Genomic DNA, 21,001 nt, shown 5'->3' with positions numbered 1-21,001 from the left:
GGCCGATTGTGTTTTACTCGAACTGGTTCTGGGCTAACTTGGAGAGTAGGTGTCTTCCTGAATTTTCTTTTCTGTGACACCCTTCTTCTTCCTCGTGCCTCTCCCCAGTCGGGATGTTTCATATTCTCATAAAGCCTGTGATCAGTGCCTGTCGCCTTAGAAGGCATCTCCAGGAAGGTAGAGGTAATATTTAGCCATCTCCGTGGTATTAGAATTTTTATGAGGGCCACTTCGAGACCCTAATTTGATTGAACTCTATTGCAACAAATTTGTAATGGTGACATTTTAGGTATAATAGGTTGCTGAGGGAAGACTTTGGGGTTGGGGAAACTTGTGGGAACCCTTGAATTCTGTGACTCAGATCCTGTGATAAACTTTGCACTTAGAATCTCTGAGTTCACCAGACTCTGATGTCCTGCGGTTATGAGCAGCGCGATGCTGGAGCCTGTGAGTGGCACAAGCTGTTGCTCAGACAGACTGTTCTTTTCCTCTGTTGACCAGCAGTGACCAAACAGCCACCTCTGTGGGACTGAAAAGTGTCCTGGCAGCCAAATTAGGCAGTAATCTGAATGCTTCCAACCATCAGAAAGTGATGAAAACAAATTGCTGCATTTGAGCAGGAAAGATGGTCTGATTGACTTGGGGTGAGATGACACTGGATGTGTGCTGGTTTCCATTTGGTCCCATTCACTGGCAAGCATAAGGTGTGTACAGCCTGGGAAGGCCAGGCTGTTGGGCATATAAGTTGCTACATGGTGGCTGGGCCTGGGAATATGGGGTGACTTTTGAGGAATTCAGTTCTGAAAAAGATGAAAGAATACAGAAGTGCCTTCATCTTAGTCAGACAGAGGCAATCAATCTGCTCTTTGCATGCAATACACTGGGCCCTTCGAAGAGATTAGATAATCCAGGATGGAAAATTGGCTGGAGACTGTCCAGCCCGACCTGGATGTGGACATTTCTCCTGCCTTGTCTTGTCTTTTGCTGCAAATCATCCTGCAAGGAACAGCCAGCAGCACCTTCCATTCACACACATTTGAAGGATGGTGACTTCCGCATTATCCATGGTGAAGTTCACAGCCAACAATCAATATGTATTTTCAGGCAAAGAACTATCATTCACTTCTGTTATCGGAGCATCGCAGGCCGAGATCGTATCTCTTGTGACCTGAATGCAGAGCATTTCAACTGCTTTGTTACTGGGGCTGAGAACAGAGCTTTGCTCTGACCGGCATTTAGCTGCCGAAGTTTGCTGAACCACCGTTTGCATTGGGGTGTCGAGGACAAGTGTGAGTTTTGAGGGGAAGGGGAGGGGAAGGAAAGAAAAAATCTGCAGGGAAAAAGCTATTTTTGTCATGTGGACCAAAAAGGGGCCGTACTAAACCTCACAAGCTCAGGGGAGTCCTGCGGGGCAGGCCTTACAAACTCTGAGACAGAAAGTAACCACATAGGACGGTCTGAACATAAAAATCCCTAACTGAAAGCAGATCGTGGCGGGTAGTCACATTCTAGGCCTGTAGCTTCCTTGACAGAGGTCAAGCTTTATTTTAAGTAAGCCTATCTTTTTTTTTTTTGCATTTAAGATAGCAAACCTTTGAAATGTCAGTGTAATCTCCTTTTCCAGACTGCTTAGGGCACAACCTCAAACCAGAGCACAAGGCCGAAGTATCCCTCATTGCTATCTCGATCACCAAGTACCATCTCTATGTGCTGTACGCGTTAATTGTTAACTACCCTATACCCACGAATGTAAAAGAAGTATGTCTCTGCTTTAATCTTCACCCAATCTCAGAGATTTCCCAGCTTTGCTTTCTCCCACCCCCCCTTAATCTAACACCAATGAATTTCATGTAACCCCCCTTACGTCTCCTCCTTTGACTATAATATATAAAATAAGCTATAAAACTGTCATTCTCTGGAGCATTTTCTCAATCACTGAGATTTTGTTTCCCAGCAGTTGGGGTCAGTTTGGCTCAAATAAACTCACAAAAATTCTGTACAGGTTTGAATGTTTCTTACATCAACAGTGAGCTTGAAGCGGTGTAATTTGTTATCATTGACACAGAGTGTAATGTTGAATTAACTTTTGCATTGGGGTTATTGATTATACAGTGAAATGCCAGACTCCAGCCATTGTCTAACAATGATCAGCACATCAAAATTTCAGACCCAGCATGATATAGAGGAGGAAAGGTTGCCAGGAGATAAAGGACCTTGTCTTGGCTCTGAAGAATTAGCTGGGTGACATCAGCCAAGTTGCTTTAACTTTGTGGGCTTCAGATTTTGCATCTATCAGGAGATAAATGTGGAATACCTGACCTGAGGTGCTGAGTTTTTGACTAAGATCAGGGCTGTGTTTTACTCTTGATTAACACATTAATGCATAAAATGAGGCAGGTTTCTATTGAATGACACTAGCTTGTTTTCAACTCTTTGCTGAGGCAAACAATGTTTCAATGAGCTTCATGGTTGTGCATATACATATATTTCTATACTTGTGAGTATTTCTGAAAAATATATTTCTGGATGTAGACTTGCTAGAACTAGAGTCATGCACATGAAAATACATATATTTTTTATGAAAATATTTTTAATAGATACTGACAAGTTGCCTACCCAAAGCTGTATTGATTTATACTCTGAACCCATTAAAATGTTTTTAGTGTCGGGTGATAGAAAAGTCAACCAAAAGTGGAGAAAGAAAATTTAACAAACCTTGTGCTGAAAAGGCCAGAGGGGACTGGTTTCAGGCATGGTTGCATACAGGCTCAGAAATGATGTCATCTGGCTCTATTTTCTCTCTCCTGGCTTCTCTGAGAGTTCTACTTTCTCTTTGTAGGTTCCGTCTTGGACAAGTTTCCCTTCGTGGGATTAAAACAGCTGTGGAGTTTTAGACTTCATCATTTCAGGTTCTAGTCTAGCGAGAAATATCATAAGTTTATATCTCAGACGTTTCAGTCAATGTCTCATTGGCTTTGTGGGTCATGTGCCCATCTCTGAACCAGTTAGAGTGCTCAGGGCCATAAAGGCTTTTATTGGCCAAACCTGGAGCTGGGTGTGGAGTGAGCTGCACTAGCACTTCAGGTCTGAGTGGGGCAGGGTGGCTTACCCATTAGAGTTGGCAGCGATATTAGGAAGTAGGGTCAATGGATAGAATGGGAAATCAAGAGAGATGTGTGGAGTACTACTATGGAGACGAAGTCTTTCCCGTGTATTTAGGAACTTAGATTTTATCTTGAGAGTTGACCTTTAGAAGAGTTGACATAAGGTCAATTTAGGTGGTATGATTCCACCGACATTCTTTGCACTCTAGTGGGGACTATAATTATGTACTACTGAAGTGCCTTTAAGAGATATTGTTAGATAAGATTGGCTTTATAACTGAAAAAGAAACAGAAAAAAACCAACAACCAGTCCCTTTAAAAAAAAGGAGCAGATGTAGTAAAGATCAAAAGCGTCTTAATAGTTTTGTTAAGGTTGCTATGGAGATGACTGAATGCAAATTTTATTTTAAGTTTCTTCAAGTTAGCAATCTGTGGGGACAAAAAAGTATTTTGGAGCAGTTTTTGTTTGTTGTTGCTTTTTAGAGAGAGAGAAGTCTTAAGGTTGGAGCAAAAAGAGTTTGAAGTTTTTAATCTAGAAGAGACCTGTGAGATCATTTAAGCCAGATGTTCTCAAATTTGAATGAAAATCACCTGGAAAATTTGTTAAGACACAGATTCCTGGTTGTATCCAGAGATTCTGATTTAGTAGGTCTGGGTAAGGCCCATATATTTGCATTTCTAATGAATTCCCCAGTGCTGCTGCTGCTGTTGCTGCTGGGGGGTCGGGGGAACCACACCTCGGCAAGCACTGATCTGGGGAAATTAAAAGTTGGAGAGGTGAGGGGCTGGCTCAGGGTGACTGAGAGTAAGCAGAGGAACTGGGGTTAAAATCAACCCTACTCTCCTCCTCTCCCACCCTCTCCCCTGTCCCACTTGCCCTGCCCTTTGTAAGGAAACTGAGCTCCAGATTGGTTATTGCCAAAGTCACAGAACAGAGTTAGGAAAGCACCCAGACTTCCAGGCTTGCACTTCCTCCCTATGTCTCAAGGGTCTCTACCCTTAGAGAGGTAATGCACCAGGAAATCATGGCTTTTCCCTTTCAGTAGCCAGGTTATTCGGAAAGTGGTTCCCTTCAAAGTAGAAAACAAAGAGACCTTGCATTGTTAGGTAGAATGAATCCTGACAGAGGGGAACTCAATAGTAATCAAAAGGTTCTGTCTTGGAAAAGAAGATGCCTGTAGCTGGTGTCAGGGAGGAAAAGCTTTCCTCTACCCTCTTATGTCAAGTTACTGGGGTCTGTAAATTAAACCAGTAAAGCACAGACTGACCAGAGAAAAGAAGCATACATTTTAATCAATATTTTACTTGCATCGAAGTTCACAAAACAGAAGTGAAACTCAAAGGCGTGGTTAGACTCCGGGGCTTATGTATCATTTTAACAAAGGAAAGTGGGTTTGGGCTTCACGGGATGATAAATCATGGGGGTGTGACTGGTACATGGGGGAATTAATGGAAGATAAAGATTATTTAATAAGGTATGTTTATGTAAACTCCTCCCAGTGTGATAAGAATGCTCTTCTTTTTAGGGTATGGGATTTGGAGGGGATTACCTTCACATAGGGAAATTAATGCCCTGGTTTTAGGAAGGTAAGAGGATGGCAGAGAACTCTTTCTATATCTGTTGATTCTCAATTGCCTTTAACTCAAAATAATCTTTATGCCAAAGTAGCATATTTTGGGGTGGCATATTCTAGACCCCTTCACTGGCCAAAGTCAAGGCTGGTGAAACTCAGACCTGGGCTTGAGCAGCATCATAGTGTTATATTATAGGCTGAGAGAGTCAGGGTGATAGTCACTCAGCTATGCTTAGGTTAAGCACTTATTGAAAGGACTAGTAAAGTTAGATTTCAAATAATTTCATTTATTTTTATTTTTAAAAAACCTTCCCTTAATTATGTGTTATATTTGGAGACTAGTATTTAAATATGTTGCTTAATGAAGAATTCTATTTGGGCTGTTAGAAACTGTCTATGTTAACCATGCCATGTAAACAATAGCTATTTTTACCCATAGACAAATTACTAAAGGACCATTACCCACCTTATCTCAATTATGAGCAAGGTACCCAGGAAGAAATAAACAGCATTGGGAGTGTTGCACTTGCAAAGGCAAATCTAGAAAGTGATAGCAATGTCATGGTCCTCCTGCCTTAAAATACCTTCCCAACCTGGAGCCCCCGGGCTTGGGTTCAATGTTAGCGATGTCCTGAGTCATCCTGCAAAATGTACACGCAATGTTTTTTGCATGTTACTCTGAAGGAGTTAATTCATCAGATCACTTCCCTCATGATAGGAGGGGTCTAGGGAGGCATAGGGATGGGGGGCAAAGCCGAGGATACTGGAAGGGGTGCTGGGGCCTGCTCACATAACCGTCTGGCTGAGATACTCTCCTCAGGATTTACATATTATTTTCTCTCTCCAGTTTTGGAAGGAAAGGGATTGCAGTCAGCAGTTGGCCAGGTAGGTGGAGTATTTTGGGTGCAGGAGACCTTCCTAGAAACCTGAAATCGCATCGAAAGGGGACTGCAGGTTTTCTCCACCTCTGCCCTTCCCTTAAAGGGCTCGCTCCATCACTGACCTTCTGGTACACTTAGGTCACCAGCAGTTCCTTCCAAGGGTCTTCTGCCCAGCAAGCCCACGGTGGTGGTTCGCAATCATGTGGGACCAACCTCACTTCTGCCACCAAGAGACCCAGGGCAAGTTATGAAACCTCTTCGAGCCTTAGATTCCTCAGTTACATATATACCACTAATATACAGACCACACATAGTTCAGGGTAAGAGCTACATTGCCTGTAAACTAAGCCATTGGAGGTTGGGTTTTCAGAAGCAGATGCTGAGATGGACTTTGGGGTGCAAGGCTTTCATTGGGGATCAGCTCCTGTGGGCAGGAAGGGGAGGAAGCAGGACGGGGCAGAGAGGGAAACGAGCTGCAGGCCCCGCAGAGCCTCGGCCAAGCCAGGAGGCCGGGAGTGAGCTGTCCTTGTTTGCTGTCCCCCGCGGGGCCAGGGGACGGGCCTCGCTTCCCCGCCTCACTCAGCCGCCTGGACGGCGCCTCGGGCCCCGGCTCCTCCAGCGGACACCCAGGCCGCCTGCTGCCCACGCGCCTGCAGCAAGCCTGGCTTGGGGGCTGTTTCCACGTCCGCCACGTAGGCATCCGACCAGTGGGCCTCCTCCCTGTCGCTAAAACCACCCCTCTCACCGTTTCTCCACCTTTCCCTGCCCATCCGCTCCCCTGGCCCCTGTGTCCCGGGGAGGGCCTGTCCCCGCCAGCTGTCCCCGGGCCTGCGTTACCCTGCAGGGCGCCTGGAAGGGGCGCGAGCTTCCGCGGCTCCTCTGCACAGTTCTGTTTAAGTGGGAAATACCTTCAACATTTTTCTGTCTCATTGAGATAATTTACAAGGTACTCATGGCTCCCTTTTTACTTTGGCAGAGAGAAGAAAACAGCGGGCTCTATTCTGCGACGAGAACAACGCAGGTGCCCAACGGCGCTGCCAGCCCCTGGCCTGCAGCTGGCTACGAACAGGGAAGAAGGCCTTGGCACCTCGCTTTCGGGTCTCCAAGAACACCATGGGGCTGCCACAGAAGCCACGTAGGCTTGTCTCTTCCTTCTGTTACCTTTCTGAGAGGAAAAGAGGCTGATGGATCCTGAATGGGGACATGAATTTGATAACATTTGGTAGGAGGTTAATGTCAAGGGAGCTAGGAAATCAGCGGAGGAATTAGAGACTAGGAGAAGATGGTAGATTTCGAAATGCCTGCGACGTTCGGAAGCTGCTCTTACAAGAAATTTGAAGGTGTGTGTGCAATGGGAAAGCAGACCACGGGCAAGGATGGGACTCAGCTGTGAGGGCCACAAGTGAGTTTGTGATTGTGTCCCTAATATGATTGATCCTGGCGTCATTCCCTGGAGGTGTCCCCATCCACATCTCTCTGGGCTCCTGGGAATCTTCTGAAACTGGCAGAGAGAGTGAGAGCTTGTGTGTCTGTCTTTGCTCACACTGCACAGTGTCACCGATTCTGTGTGCTGGCAGCTGATTTGCTCTACGAGACTCTCCTGTGTTTCGGCTAGAAGCTCATGTGGGACTGGAAAAGACAACCAGCTCCCTCCATGGACTGCAACTTCTTACTTTTTAAAATTGTGCCATTTCTATTGGATTACTTCAGATTCACCTGCATCCCTCAGTGGCTTTCGTTTTCAGCCTCGGCTTCATTTGACATCACTGTTACTGGTGGGAACTGGGTAGGTCATCTGCATTGGACCTCGACATTTAAAAGGCAGCTCATTGCAGGAGTTATTTCACACTCAGGTAAGCATGGTCACAATCAGGCGCTCAGAGGGCCTCAGCAGTTTAGTGTCAGTGAAGAGGCCTCCTAGGGGTCATGCCTCATTCACTCAACAAATATTTGTGCAGCATCTTCTTGATGACGGACCACTATGCCAGTTTCTGAGACTATGTCTGGGAACAAGAAATAGTCACTGGTCTTGGGGAGCTTATAGTCTGGGAGGGGCAATGGATGTTTTGATGGCTGATTTTTGTCATCTTGACTGAGCCATGGAGTGCCCAGATATTTGGTCTAACATTATTCTGGGTTTTCTGTGAGGATCTTTTTGGCTGAGGGTTATTATTTGAGTCGATTGGCTGAGTAAAGCAGATTGCCCTCCCCAATGTGGGTGGGCCTCATCCAATCAGTTGAAGGCCTGAAGAAATAAAAGACTGAGTAAAAGGGAACTTCAGTGACCTGACTGCTTGAGCTGGACATCGGTCTTTTCCTTGTTTCAGACTTGTACTGGAGCTACAACATCAGCTCTCCTGAGTCTCCAGCTTGCTGTCTCCACATCTTGGGACTTCTCAGCCTCCATAGTCACGTGAGCTAATTTCTTACAATAAATCTTTCTCTTTCTCTCTCTCTTCATATATATATATTCTCCTATTTGTTTTGTTTCTTTGGAGCACTCTGGCTAATACAGACAGTAAACAAACCATTTATGTACTGAATAATTCTATAACTGCTTGGGGGTGTGGTGTGTGGTGAGGTGGCTGGAAGGATCTAGAGGCTAAGTCTAGCCTAATATCCTTAGGGTTACCCTAGGCTCTGGCCTCTTCCCAAAGAGTCCTGAACCATCTCCCACATTTTGGCCACTTCCTTGTGTCCACCAGGCATGAGATGACTCAGCCAGTTCTATACCCCAAGCCTGATTTAGAGTGGGAAGGCTTTTTATGATTTAAATGTCTTTTGGTAAAATGAATTAATGAAAATAAACACCTTGAACATCTCTGCCACTTGGCGTTCTGCATGTTTTATGAAGTTTTGACAGTGAAACTAAAATTGTCATCATACTTTATATACCTCAATACTATGTTCGCAGTTTTAGGAGTAGTCTTACATTCCTGGTGGAGATCCTGGGGGTGAGGTGGAGGGTGGGTGCTACATTGTAGGGGAAGCACATGGAATTTGGCTGTGGTGGGAGTGTGGTCAGATTAGTGTGGATGTCTGTCCTGGCTATCTACTGTGGATGTCTGTCCTGGCTGTCTACTGTGGATGTCAGTCCTGGCTGTCTACTGTTGATGTGACCACGGGTAAGTCATTCAAGGTTGCTTGACCCCGGCTTCCCTGTCTGTACAATGGGCTTATGCCACTCGCTGCGTGGGTTGCCAGGAGAACAAGAGAGAAAGTATAGAAGGCCCCTGGCACCACTCTAGCATTTAATATGTGCTCAATTAATGGTTAGTATTGGTGGTGGTGGGGATAATTTTCATTTGGAGACCCCTATGCTCTTCTCCTGTTTGTTGGTCCTGTGTTGGTCAGGTTGACAGAGGGACAGAATCTGAGCAGTTACATTAGAACAATGTCCTGGTCATCTCTGACAGTGTTCCCCACTACCCCAAACTTACTGGGTGTAAAACAGCAGCTGTTTTGTTATGTACATGGATCCCATGGGTCAGGGATTTGGACAGCACATGCAGGGATGCCTTGTCTGCTCCACCACGCCGGGGGCTCATGGGAAGACTTGAATGACTGGGGGCTGGAATCATCTAGAGGGTTCTTCGCACACATCTGGCTGGGCGTGAAGTGATACCTTCCGTGGTTTTAACCAGCACCTGATGGTTACAATGCGGAGGGTCCTTTCATGTGCTTATTGGCCATTTGTATATCTTCTCTGGAGAAATGCCTATTCAAGTTCTTTGCCCATTTTTGTTTTATTTATTTATTTATTGTTAATCCTCGCTGGAGGATATTTTTTCTATTGCTTTTTCAGAGAGTTGGAGGGAGAAGCCGGGAAGGGAGGGGGAGAGAGAAAGAGAGAGAGAGAAACATCAATCTGAGGGAGACACATCAATTGGTTACCTCCTGCACTCACCCCTGACCGGGAGCAGGGATTGAAGCTGCAACCCAGGTATGTGCCCTTTACTGAAAATCAAACCTGAGACCCTTGGGGGCACAGGTCGATGCTGTAAGCATTGAGCCACACCTGCCAGGGCTCTTTGCCCATTTTAAAATTGGGTTGTCTTTTTATTATTAACTTATATGAATTTTTAATATATTTTAGACACAATTTCCTTATCAGATACTTGATTTGTAAATATTTTCTCTCATTCTGTGGAGTCTCTTTTCACTTTTTAGAGAATGTCTTTCAGAGTGTCCTTCAAATAAGTCCAATTTATTTATTTTTACTTTTATTGTTTATGCTTTTGATGTCATATCTAAGAAGGCTTTGCGTGACCTGAGTTTATGAAGATTTACTCCTATATTTTCTTCTAAGACCTTTGTAGTGTTTGCTCTGACCTTTAGGTCTATAAGCCATGTTGGGTTAATTTTTGTATATAGTGTGAGCAAAGGCTCCAACTCATTCTTTACATGTGGATACCCAGTTTTCTCAGCACCATTTATTGAAAAGGCTATTTTCCCCCATGGAATTTTCTTGCCTTGTTGGGAAAAAATCAATTGACCATAAATGTTAAGTTTTATTCTGGACCCTTGATTTGTCCCATTTAAGTGTCAGTCCTTGCGCCAGCACCACTCTTACGCCGTGATAACCGCAGCTTTGCAGTAAGTTTGAAACCAGGAAATGTGAGCCGTCCACTTGGTTCTTCTTCAGGATCTGATATTTTGGCACCCAAACGATATCCCATCGTCAAAGCCAAAGCTCTAGGTAAAACAGTGAAATAGGCAATTTTGGGCAACCTGCCTCCCTTTCTCTACCCCTTTTCTTTTTATTCAGACTCCTCACGTGTTTTCTATCCATCTCTTTATCAAAAGCTGCTCTCTGGGGAAGAGTATAATAAACTTTTTCTTACTTAGGTATAAATGACTAAAAAGCTAAAAGCTATTACCGGTCTCAGGAGAATTTGCTTTTCACAGAAAGGAACAAAACTGTCTTAAACTTGAGTAATTACTCTCTAATAGTAACACTTTCTCTGTAAGCAGGCCCGGAAAGTGCTTTTTTCAGGCAGGGACGTCCTCATAGTGCATCTAAAATGATGCTGCCAATGGCCCCTTATACCCCGCCTAAGTCCACGGCTAGCTGTGTTCAACGTTTCTTGGTTCTCTCGCCCCCCAACTGTGAGTTTTATACTCACCACTTACTTGGTTTGTGGCCTTGGGCAATTAACCTGTGTGAACCTTGGTTTTCTCTTATGTAATGCAAAGAAAATCATGCTCACTGCAAAGATGTCCAGCATTTGTTTGGTTAGCTGCTAAAAATAGGACGGACATACATTTTTTCCAAAACAAAAAAACATTTATTCCATAAAGCAAAAAAGGCATAAAATGAGTGAAATTCCAACATGCATCCTTGTTGTTTCACTGTCCTATTGTTAAAGAAAATTGCCAAAATTCATAGCATATTTAACAGAACACGTGATCAGGCATTTTACCACAGATACAGAGAAAGCAAGTATCCAACATACATTTGGACAAATATAACTCCAGAAAACAAATGCCTTCATCATTCTCTGGATTCTGTTCTCCAGGACAGGGGTGTGCTTTTTATTAAATCGATTTAATAAAATCGATTCCTTCCAGCATCCTTAGGGATGGTGTGGGAGACCCATTCAGGAAAGCCAGGTTTTATTGAATGCAGTCTCGGGGAAAATGGAATGGAGATTCTCAAAGTCTCCCTTCATCACTGGCCACTGCCAGGTGACACCTTGCTCAGTTCACTCTGATTTGGAACCAGAATTGGCACTTGATCACACCCAGTGATGACATCGGGCTTTATGCTTCCCACGCTTTTCCCAAGGGTCAGTATATCTGTCTGATCCTCAGAGCATCCCTGGGAGGCCGACTTTATTGCCATGCTACAGATGAAGAATCAGCCCAAAGAAGCTAACAGACTTAAGACCTAAACCCCTTTCCACGTGCTTCACAGGTCTGTAAGGCTGAGAATGACCTTGGACCCTAAAACCGCCCCCCCTTATTCCACACCCCAGAGACAAACATGCTTTGTTTTATATACACTTATTGGACATTTTTATCTGGTTTGGCCATGGGAGTGTTTCTGTTTCCAGAAGCTTCTTTGCTGTTGTTATAAGATGGAAAACCAAAAGCCCCATATACAAAACACCTGCATATTTTCCTGAGTTGCTGTGCGAGCCAGGGAGTCCGAAAACCGCCCGCTAATAGCAGATCCTGGTGCTGAGATTGAGCTGGACACGCTCCTGCCGTTTCCAAGTGCCTGGGCCGCCCGACCCGACGCGCTCCGCAGGCCGAGCGCTCCCGGCGCCGCCCGCTAGATGGCAGCATTGCGCAGCCGATGCTCTGCGGCGGAGCCCCGCCGCCTTCCGCTGGATTCCGGGCTCCGCTGCGCCTGGCCGCTCCCGCGGGCCCCGGGTGCCGGCTGCGCCGCACCTTCCACGGACGGGGTGTGCCTCGCGGGTCACAGCAGGTCCGAGTCCACACCACGGGGCGCACTCAGGCTCCGGTGTGTCTGTGGCTCCGGGCATAACCGTTGCTTTGGCTAATTGGCCGAGCTCTCTTGATTTAAAAAAAAATACCCTTTACAAAATAGAAGTGCAGGAAAAGCTGATAAACGCTCTCCTCCCCCATTTCTTTTGCGCTGCGAGCTTTATTCTTGGCGGCCCCCTTGTCAGCCCGCTGCTTGCGGGTCGGCGTCTTGCACCGAGTCTCCAGCCAGGGGCTCCGCGTGCCCTGCGATGCCGACTATCGCCACTAGAGGGCACCGTCGTCACGCGCTGCGCGGGAGCCCGGCGGGGCTGGAGTGACCTTGGGACCCGCGGCGGCCGCGGCGGCGGGCCCAGGTCCTGACTGTGCTCTTCCACCGGGTGCTCGGGTCTCTGGACAGACTGGCTCTTCCCCGTCAGCTTTTAAACATCTTCAAACTAGCCTCACCCAGGGAAAGAGGTCCTCTGCGACACAAAGCTCCCCTGTGCTGCCCACCCGGTGTCTCAGGGCCTCCCCAACCCCTCCCCCCCACCAGGCTTTTGGGGCGCCGCCTCAGCCCCCTTCACAGCTCTCCCACCCTCTCCCCTCCTCTTCTCGCAGCTCATCTTTATCTCATTGGATCCCTTGACAGCGGACACCCTCTCCCTTCCTCCAGACTCCATCCCACCGGGGCTGCATTCTGGGCCTGAGACTCTCCCCTCGGCCGTCCTTTCTGTTCTGCAGGACTCTTCTTCCTTTGCCAACCCTTTCAGTGTGGGTGGCCTCCGCATTCTGTTCCTGGTCCCCTGTCCCTCTCCTGGCCCCTCCCTGGGAAGCTGTTTATGGCCATAGAGCCCAAACCCACCACCGCCTTCCCTGCGTCCACCAGCACTTGCTGGTCACAGGTCCTGATGACAACCGTGTGCTGACCTCGGGTTCAGGTTTCTCTCCCGAGCTGCGACCCATCCCTGCCTCCTGCAGCTCCCAGGGCTGCGGGGGGAGAAGGCCCAGGGCAGCCTCTGGGCCGGACCCCGAGGGCGGCTGGCGGTGCCTGCCGTGTGTAGCAGCGCCTTAGACAGTGACGGTGCTTCACCTCCAGGCAGCGGTGCTGTAAGGCTCGTTCAGGACTGAAACGTGTCCTTACCTGGAGCTCAGCCTGAGGTGCAGTCACGGAACCTCACTGTCCTTTCCTCCCCCACCCTCTGTGGGGGGTCACACCTGGCCAGGTGACCCCAGGGGCCTTCCAGCCCTGGCTGATTCGACCAGGGCAGGACACCTGAGCTACGGCTGCAAAAATGGGGTGGCAAGGGGACAATCAGAGTCTTTTTTTGAGACTTTGGGACTGAAAGGAATGGCCTGGTTAAAATAGGGAGAGCGGAGCTGAAACGTCACACAGTTGGGGGCGGGCATGTAAAAGATGAGTAAACTGAGGCAGCCAGCTGAGCAGGAAAAGAGGGGAAGAGGTGAGGGTTAGGCAGCCCCGGAATGCCTCCATCTCGTTTCCCGCGACACCCGACGAGCCTGCCCTTGGTTTCTGAAGGTTTTTCTATATTCTCCCCGCAGCCTCTTCACCTTGAGCTGGCCCAGAATTGAAGCTGATTGATGAAGGGGACAGGACACTAGAAGCAAAGAGAGAAAAGACAGGCAGCGGAGAGGACAGGCAGGAGGCAGGATGGAGCAGGCACCCGCCGGACCGACGGGGTGACGGTGGGGGGAAGCGGGAGGCTCGGCCCACGTGGGTTCAGCACGTCTAGTACGAGAAGCTCCACGTCCCACTACCACCGGGCCTTCGTGCTTGGCCAGCCACAGCTCTGCGAGCCTGATGTGTTTTGAAAGCGTCACGAGATCTGTGGAATGGGGTAATGCCCACCCACATAGCGACATGAAGCATTTATTGACTGCCTCCTTTATGTCAGGAACTGAGGAGGTTTCTGGGGGGACAGAAGTCAATAAGACATGGTTCCTGTCTTCAAGGAGCCCGCGATCCTTCCATAACATGGTGAAAGCAGTAAAAGAGAATTATGCACAAAATGCTACAGGAGTATAAGAGGAGGAATCATTAGTTCTGCCTTCGATGGGGGTGGGAAGCAGGCAGAGACTTTCAAAGGGGAGGTGACTTTTGACCTGGACCTTGAAGGAAGAGTAGGGGTTCGCCAGACAGAGGAGAGAAATAAGGCTGAGAGATATATAAGCACATGGTATATGCAAAGACTTGTAGTTTTGCGTTGTGTGTGTGGGAGGGAGTGGGTGTCAGTGGGAGCAGAAGACGACAGGGCAAAAGGAAGTCTAGGGCCAGAACTTGAAGGCTCTCAGATGTCGTGGAGCTTGGACTTGACATCTTGAGGACACGGTGGAGGCCCGAGGTTTTTAATCAGGGAGTCTGTGTAATCAGGGCTGCCTTTGGAAGGATGACTGGAGGCTGCACAGAGGACGCCTGGCGAGGGGCAAGGAGAGGAGGGCAGTCGCAGCAGGCTTGATCTCCCAGGATCTGACAGACTCTCGAGAAACAGCCCGAGGCCAAGAGAGGAACTGTGGACAGGTCATAAATTGTAGCCGATTGGAGCCTGTGCTGGAGGAAGGCGGATGCTACCGTCAACACAGAGGCCAGTGCTCTGTTGCTGGACCACCGGGTGCTGTATCCCTTCACTTAGCAAAAATATTCATTGACGGTCATTTAGGGCCAAGCACAGGGCTGGGTGCTGGGGATCCCACAATGAGGAAGCAGATGCGGCCCCTCCTGTCACAGAATGTATTGTTGAGTTGGGGAGAGAGATAGTAGTAATTCTGCGACCAAGTGCATGAATTTTCCACTTGGAAGGAAGAGAATTGGTTCTGTGAGTTTATAACAGAGATCACTCTGACCTTAGCTTGAGCTGAGATGCAGAGGGGAAGGGAGGGGTTCAGGTGAGGAGCAGGTGTCAAGGCCCTGCGGCCGAGATAGCGTGTGTGGTTGAGGAACTGGAGGCCCGAGTGCGAGATGAACTGGTGAGCGAGACAGGAACCAAGCCACAGGACCTCATCTTGTCCAGGTCAAGCTTTATATAAAGTATCTGAGGAGAACAGGCCAGTTAAGCCTGAGTGATACGAGGCTGGGAGGAAAGTGGAAAATTTGAATTGCAGAGTTGAGATCCAAGAAGATCTCACAGATGTAATTAAAAGTGATGGAGTTCAACAAATGTGGAGTTCCACACTGAGGTTGCAAATTTTAATTGACTTTCAAAGATTTATGTTTATCACTGCACATTTATAATAGTGAGAAAATGGGAAAAATGAAACACTCAGCTCTAAGGACAATGATGAACTGTCCTGTGTATGCAGAATTGGGTTCCGATGCTGGCTTCTCCATGTTACAGTAAAGCCACTTCATTGGCCGAGTTACCCAACCTCTTTGTGCCTCGGTTTTCTCACCTAGAACACGGGTTTTAAAGCTGCCGCACATAGTAAGTGCTACACAAGCACCGCAGAAGTGTTAGATGTTATTACTTACTAACGTTGTTCCCAAATGTTTAATGCCATTGGAAAAGGCTCCGTAGATGCTGATTGAGGAAAACTACACATGATGCGGTTTAATTCCCGTTTGTTACACGTTGTGTGGGTCTGTATTTCTGTGTAGTTTAGATCTTCTGCCGCATCAGCTTGGGGTGGAAGATACGGTCACACGTCTCCAGTGACCTCCGTAGAGCAGGAGAGAAAGCCTTTGTCTTTCCAGCGGTCAGGATCCTTCTCGGGAAAGAGGTAAGGGTCCTCCGTTCCAGTGTTGTCAGGCTGAAGGATCGGGGACATTCCCGGGCGCCCTGTGGAGAGAGCCCGGGGACTGGCCAGCTGGCCGGGGCTGCGCCTGCTGCTCCCCCACCAGTGCCCAGGGAAGGTGGTGGCTGCCACTGCTGTGGGCACCCTGGCACCCCGGTCGGGGCGGTTCTCAGGGTGCCAGAAAGAGGAGATTTCTTCTCATTGTTCTGTACCGACGGGCCTGGGCTCCCAGCGTTCAGCCTCTCAGTTTGCCCTCACCCGCATTTTCTCAGCTGTGCCTCTCGTGCCCCGGTGGCTGCTGCTGTAGGCAGTACCTGTGTTGGTCTCATGCTGTGCCCAAGCCACCTCCCCTCTGGCACCAACAGGTCAGCATCGGACCTGCCCGAGGCTGCTGCAGGAGGCCAGTGGAACGCAGCAGACGTGCTGAAAACAGTGAGCCCGAGGAGAGGTAGTTGGGGTCTCGATTGCCTTCCTCCCAGGGAGCTCCTAGGCGCTCTCTCCATCGGCCCCCTCGCTTCCCAGTGGCATTTGGTGTTAGTACCAGGATGAGATGCACAGCCTTTGTCAAGAAAAGCATTGTCCTGTGACTGACATTCCTGCCTCAGGATGATGGGCGTCTCTGCCTACATCTGCAAAACCAAAAGAAACAGCCCATGTGATTGCTTCCAGAACAAAAGTGCGTCCCAAGATGACTTGTTAGACGCGGGCATGGACGTGGCTGTCATCTCTTAACTCACAGATTTTCTTGCTAACAAAAAACTTTTAAAATTCTGTCTCATCAGGGACATTGCTGCATGTTCATGAGGAAGAAAATGGCTGGAAAGAACTATATTGCAACATCGGCCATGCTCACCTCTGGGTGGTGGGATTCCAGTGGACCGTTTTCTTTTTTATATATTTTGTTACATTTTCCAGATTTTCAACAATGACTATGTAATTGTTGAATGATTTCATGATTGTTGAATACTTTCATGTAATACTTTCATGATTAGGACCATAGATCCTGCCAATAAATTTATTTTAACACTAATGTGAGTGGGTGCCAGATGGAGAGATCTGTGTGCATTTAGCCCCTGTCAGAGATCTACCCCAGTTATTCTAAATGACAGCCCCATTTTCTGCAGGCAGAGCTGGCTCTCCCCTCCTACCAGGGACAGGCGTGGGTCTGTTGTATGAGTGCCATGTGACCCCCACGGGGAGGTTTGGGATTAGTCTTTGTGTTGGGCTCTAGGTCTGAGTTCTAAGTCTCCCAACAGCTACCCCCTCACAAATTCTGCCATTGGGAGGTCTGTGTGGCGTCCCTGGGATTACCCCCAGGTTCGACAATTTGCTAGAAAGACACACAGAACTCAGAAAAGATGTTAGACTCATGGTTATGGTTTATTACAGTGAAAGGATACAGATTGAAATCAGCGAAGGAAAAAGGTGTGTAGAGTGGAGTCCAGGAGGAACCAGGCATGAGCTTCCAGTCATCCTCGCCCCGTGGAGTCACAGGGACAGCATGTAATCCCCCCTGCCTGACAACGCACATGAAGTGTCGCCAACTTGAGCCCTGGTGTCCAGGGTTTGCATGCGGGTCTATCACGTAGGCATGGAGTGACCCTGTGATGACTGAGCTACTCAGTCTCCAGCCTTCCCAGAGGTCAAGCTGATAGTGTCCGTCCCAAGGCCCCAGGCAAACAAAAATAGGCATTTACTGTGTATCACACCATTAGTATAAACTATCTATCATGGCCCAAGGCTCCAGGTACACAAACACACTCTTACCAGGTAGGATATTCCAAGGGTTTATAGGCTATCTCCTCATAACTGGTCAAGGGTTAGTCTTTTTGTTAGAAAGTGCAGTTTGAGTGCCCAGAGTCTGCCAGGTTAACCTGAGCGGCACAGGAGGTCAGGCTCGACAAGCATGGGCCTTCTGTCTGGATCTCCTGGGTACTTAGAATTTTTCTGTTTTTCACCCCTTTCTAGATCGTGGGGCCTGAGGCAGGTGGGCAGAGCCCCGATTTATTCTTTTCATGGCTTATCCACTGTTCTCTGATGCCCTGTTGGAGGCAGAATTTCATGTAGGACCTTGTGTTAGCTTGACATTCTCATGGTCAATATTTTATACTCCTGAAGCTGGGCCCATGCTCTGGTCTCCTCACAGGTCTTTGTGAGACTCCCGGCAATGGGCTACATTGGTTGTGTGTCTACTTGGAATAGGATTTGGTCAATCGATGGCCAATTTTGGGGCCAGAGCTCAGCCCACACAGCCCTGAACCTCTCCCAGCCTGGTCCAGCCTTTCTCTCAGCATGCCTCCACCTGCAAATCACAGACTTCCTGCTGGGTGCAAATCCTTAACTATATGGAGGTGCAAGAGGACTGGGGCTTGTTGTAGTTAACCACAAGTTTTTTGTTTTTCCAATTACAGTGACTTTCAATATTATTTTATATTAGTTTAGGTGCACAGCATAGTGGTAAGACATTTATATAATTTATGAAGTGATTCCCTTGATAAGTCTAGTACCCACCTGGCACCATACATAGTAATTACAATAGTATTGACTGTATTCCCTGTGCTGTACTTTACACCCCCGGGACTGTTCTGTGACTGCCAATTTGTACTCTTAATCCCTTCACCTTTTTCACCCAGCCCCCAATCCTCCTCCCCACTGGCAACCACCAGTTCCACTCTCTGTATCTATGAGTCTGTTTCTGTTTAGTTTGTTTGTTTATATTGAGTTAACCACAGTTTAAATGAAAGAACAGGAATGTAGTCATTAGGAAAATATTGGGCAGCGTGAACCATTGCAGAGTGACAGCTTTGGAGTCATTGAGAGCTGAATTTGAATCCCTGACTGTCTATTTTTAAGTTCTGTAGACTTGAGTAAGTTATTTGCTCTCTGAGTTTAATTTTTTTCATCTGTAAAACAGGAATATTAAAGTTGGCTATGGTTATGATTAGAAATAATGTATGCAATTGGCTAGCCCGGTATCTGGTATGCCATGGGTAGTAGCTACTACTACAATTATTTGACTGTATTAACAGAGTAGGAGTTTCTAGATTAAAGAAGGTAGTCGATACACTGCTCAGCTTTGTCTGGGGACACGTTTTTGATTAAGGGCACGCACCCCAGGATATGCATGCGCGCGCGTGCATGTGTGTGTGCCTGCATTTGTGTGTACATGATTGAACATTTAGAGTGTTTTCAAGGATGCTGCTCAGGAAGGCAAAGGGTCTGCAAAACACGTCATCTGAAGAAAATAGGGATATTTAGCCTGGAAAAGAGAAAGCTTTGCTTTTGCTGCCTTTGAATATTTGCTGGGTTACCATGTAGAGGTGGACACGTGCAATATAGCTGCAAAGAACACAGCCAGAGGGGGGACACTCTAGGGGGGCCCTCCCCTGCAGGAGACAGTTCCAGCTGTCTAACAGTTGGAGCTGCCCCATAGAAGACTAGGCTGCCGCTGAATTGTCCTGTCCCTGGAATTGTGCCCTGGAAGAAGCGTGACTTGTGGGAACACGGAGAGGATTTCAACTTTGGTTGGGAGCCTGGCTGAGCATGAACTCCAAGGCTCCATGTCCCTCGTGGCCCCCTTGCCCATTTTTCTTGTTAAGACCCTGTAGGAGGCGCCTCTCAATCCCACTCTAACTTTGAAGGAGCTGCTGACACCCTGGGAATGCGAAAAGCGAGGCCCTCTTCTCTATACTGTCTTATCTCCCCCGAAAGAAATTTCAGCTTGTTTTAGGAGAGAGTGTCCCAGAAAGTGTTTCTCTTCAGAATGATTAAAACCTTTGGGTCCATCTGGACTCATTCATTTTAACTATTCCATTTCCCAAGAATATCATCTCATTACTTTTTCAATGACCCAATATTTTCAGCACAAGCGAATGAGTCCAGAAAGTCATTTCAGCCATTGATTATTTTTGGTAACCTTCTGATCTGTTCTGAATCCCTGTTAATTTCCATTTAAGTCTTCCTGTCTTGTCATCTGTTCTGAGCTGAAAATAGTAACTGGGCTTGACCTTATTATCTACCATTTAAGATTTTATAGTCTTTGGTTAAATCTCATAAGTGTTGCCAGGCTGTAGACTGTAGTGTGTGTGTGTGTGTGTGTGTGTGTGTGTGTGTGTGTGTGTGTGTGTGTTTTAAGGCTGCTCTTTACAGCTCATATCTGTCATCACAGGACGTCACTGTCCTCTAAGTATGCCAAAATCTCACTTCATCGTTTTGATAAGAGCTAGCTTCAGAGTCAGCCTCACTAAATATACCTGTTTGCTTAGGATCACCTCCTCTTCAGCCTTGAACTGTCTCCCAAATCTGTTTGTGAATATACAAAAAATCCCACTTACATGGGGCTTAAAATGCTACTGGGAGCAGGACGACACACTAAATGGTGTTCGATCTTCACGTGGCTGAATTTATCAGCTCCTTTTCAGGAGTAAATTTTGATGTGGCAGAAAAGATGGGGCAATAGGAGAATTCCGGCTGTTTATTTGGTTAAACAATATTCTTCTAGCAAACATTTATTGAATGCCTGGATACGATCTGGCAGTTAGACACAGGAATAAATGTGAAAAAGACACCACAGGTAACCTCAGGGACCCACTGTGCAGGGGTCCAGGGCTGCGGGTTAAGTCACCGAAGAAAACGGACGTTTCAGAGCCTAGAAGACAAACTTCAGATTTTGAGAAGAAGGGGACCTGGGTGGGCTAACGTAGTGTTTATCCTCAGAAGTGGGGAGAAAGGAGACAGAAGATGTTGGAAAAGAGTCATCCCCTTCCACCCTGCGGGGATGCCTGTTCACGGAGGAACAAGCGCTTCCTTAGAGTTTTAATCGCGTTTGCAGCGTGTCCTCCCAGGCCGGGGCCCGCTGGGAGCCCGCCCGGTCCTTGGCTTGGATGGACTTCCTTCCCACGCTTGTCCTCGGGCCGCGCGTGCTGGCAAATCCGATGTAAGAGGCGCCGGGGCATCACAGGAAAGGAACAGGCTCCGTTTCTTCGGGGCCAAGGCCCTGCTCCTTTTCCCTGTGCCCTCCCGTGTCCCCAGGCCCACCTCACGTCCCACCTGCCCGTGGGACCGCGGAGCCTGCAGCTGGGCCAAGCTCGGCTTCGCCCCCCGCGCCCGCCCATCGCTCTGCAGGGCTCTCCCTGTGCCCACGGCCGCACTGCCAGGCGTCCTTCCCCAGCGACAGCGCGAGGCTGGCCACGGGCACCTGCCGCGGTCACTCTCAGGCGGGGGAGAAGGCGACCAGGCCGGGTGCGGCGGCCTCGGCAGGCTT

At 47.9% G+C, this 21,001-nt stretch overlaps 1 long non-coding RNA gene across 1 annotated transcript in view; it reads left to right on the top strand.

The window, feature by feature from the left end:
- Window positions 1–6,941: 6,941 nt before the first annotated feature.
- Window positions 6,942–21,001, top strand: part of LOC107533015 (uncharacterized) — a 137,886-nt gene continuing 123,826 nt past the window's right edge. Inside the window, exons 1-2 of the long non-coding RNA XR_015714413.1 lie at window positions 6,942–7,412; window positions 7,887–7,972. This is a non-coding gene — a long non-coding RNA (uncharacterized LOC107533015). The remainder of the gene's footprint in view (window positions 7,413–7,886; window positions 7,973–21,001) is intronic.

This window comes from Miniopterus natalensis, chromosome 1, assembly GCF_054644295.1.
Source record: "Miniopterus natalensis isolate mMinNat1 chromosome 1, mMinNat1.hap1, whole genome shotgun sequence".
Taxonomy (NCBI): domain Eukaryota; kingdom Metazoa; phylum Chordata; class Mammalia; order Chiroptera; family Miniopteridae; genus Miniopterus; species Miniopterus natalensis.
This window is presented reverse-complemented; position numbering and strand designations above follow the sequence as displayed.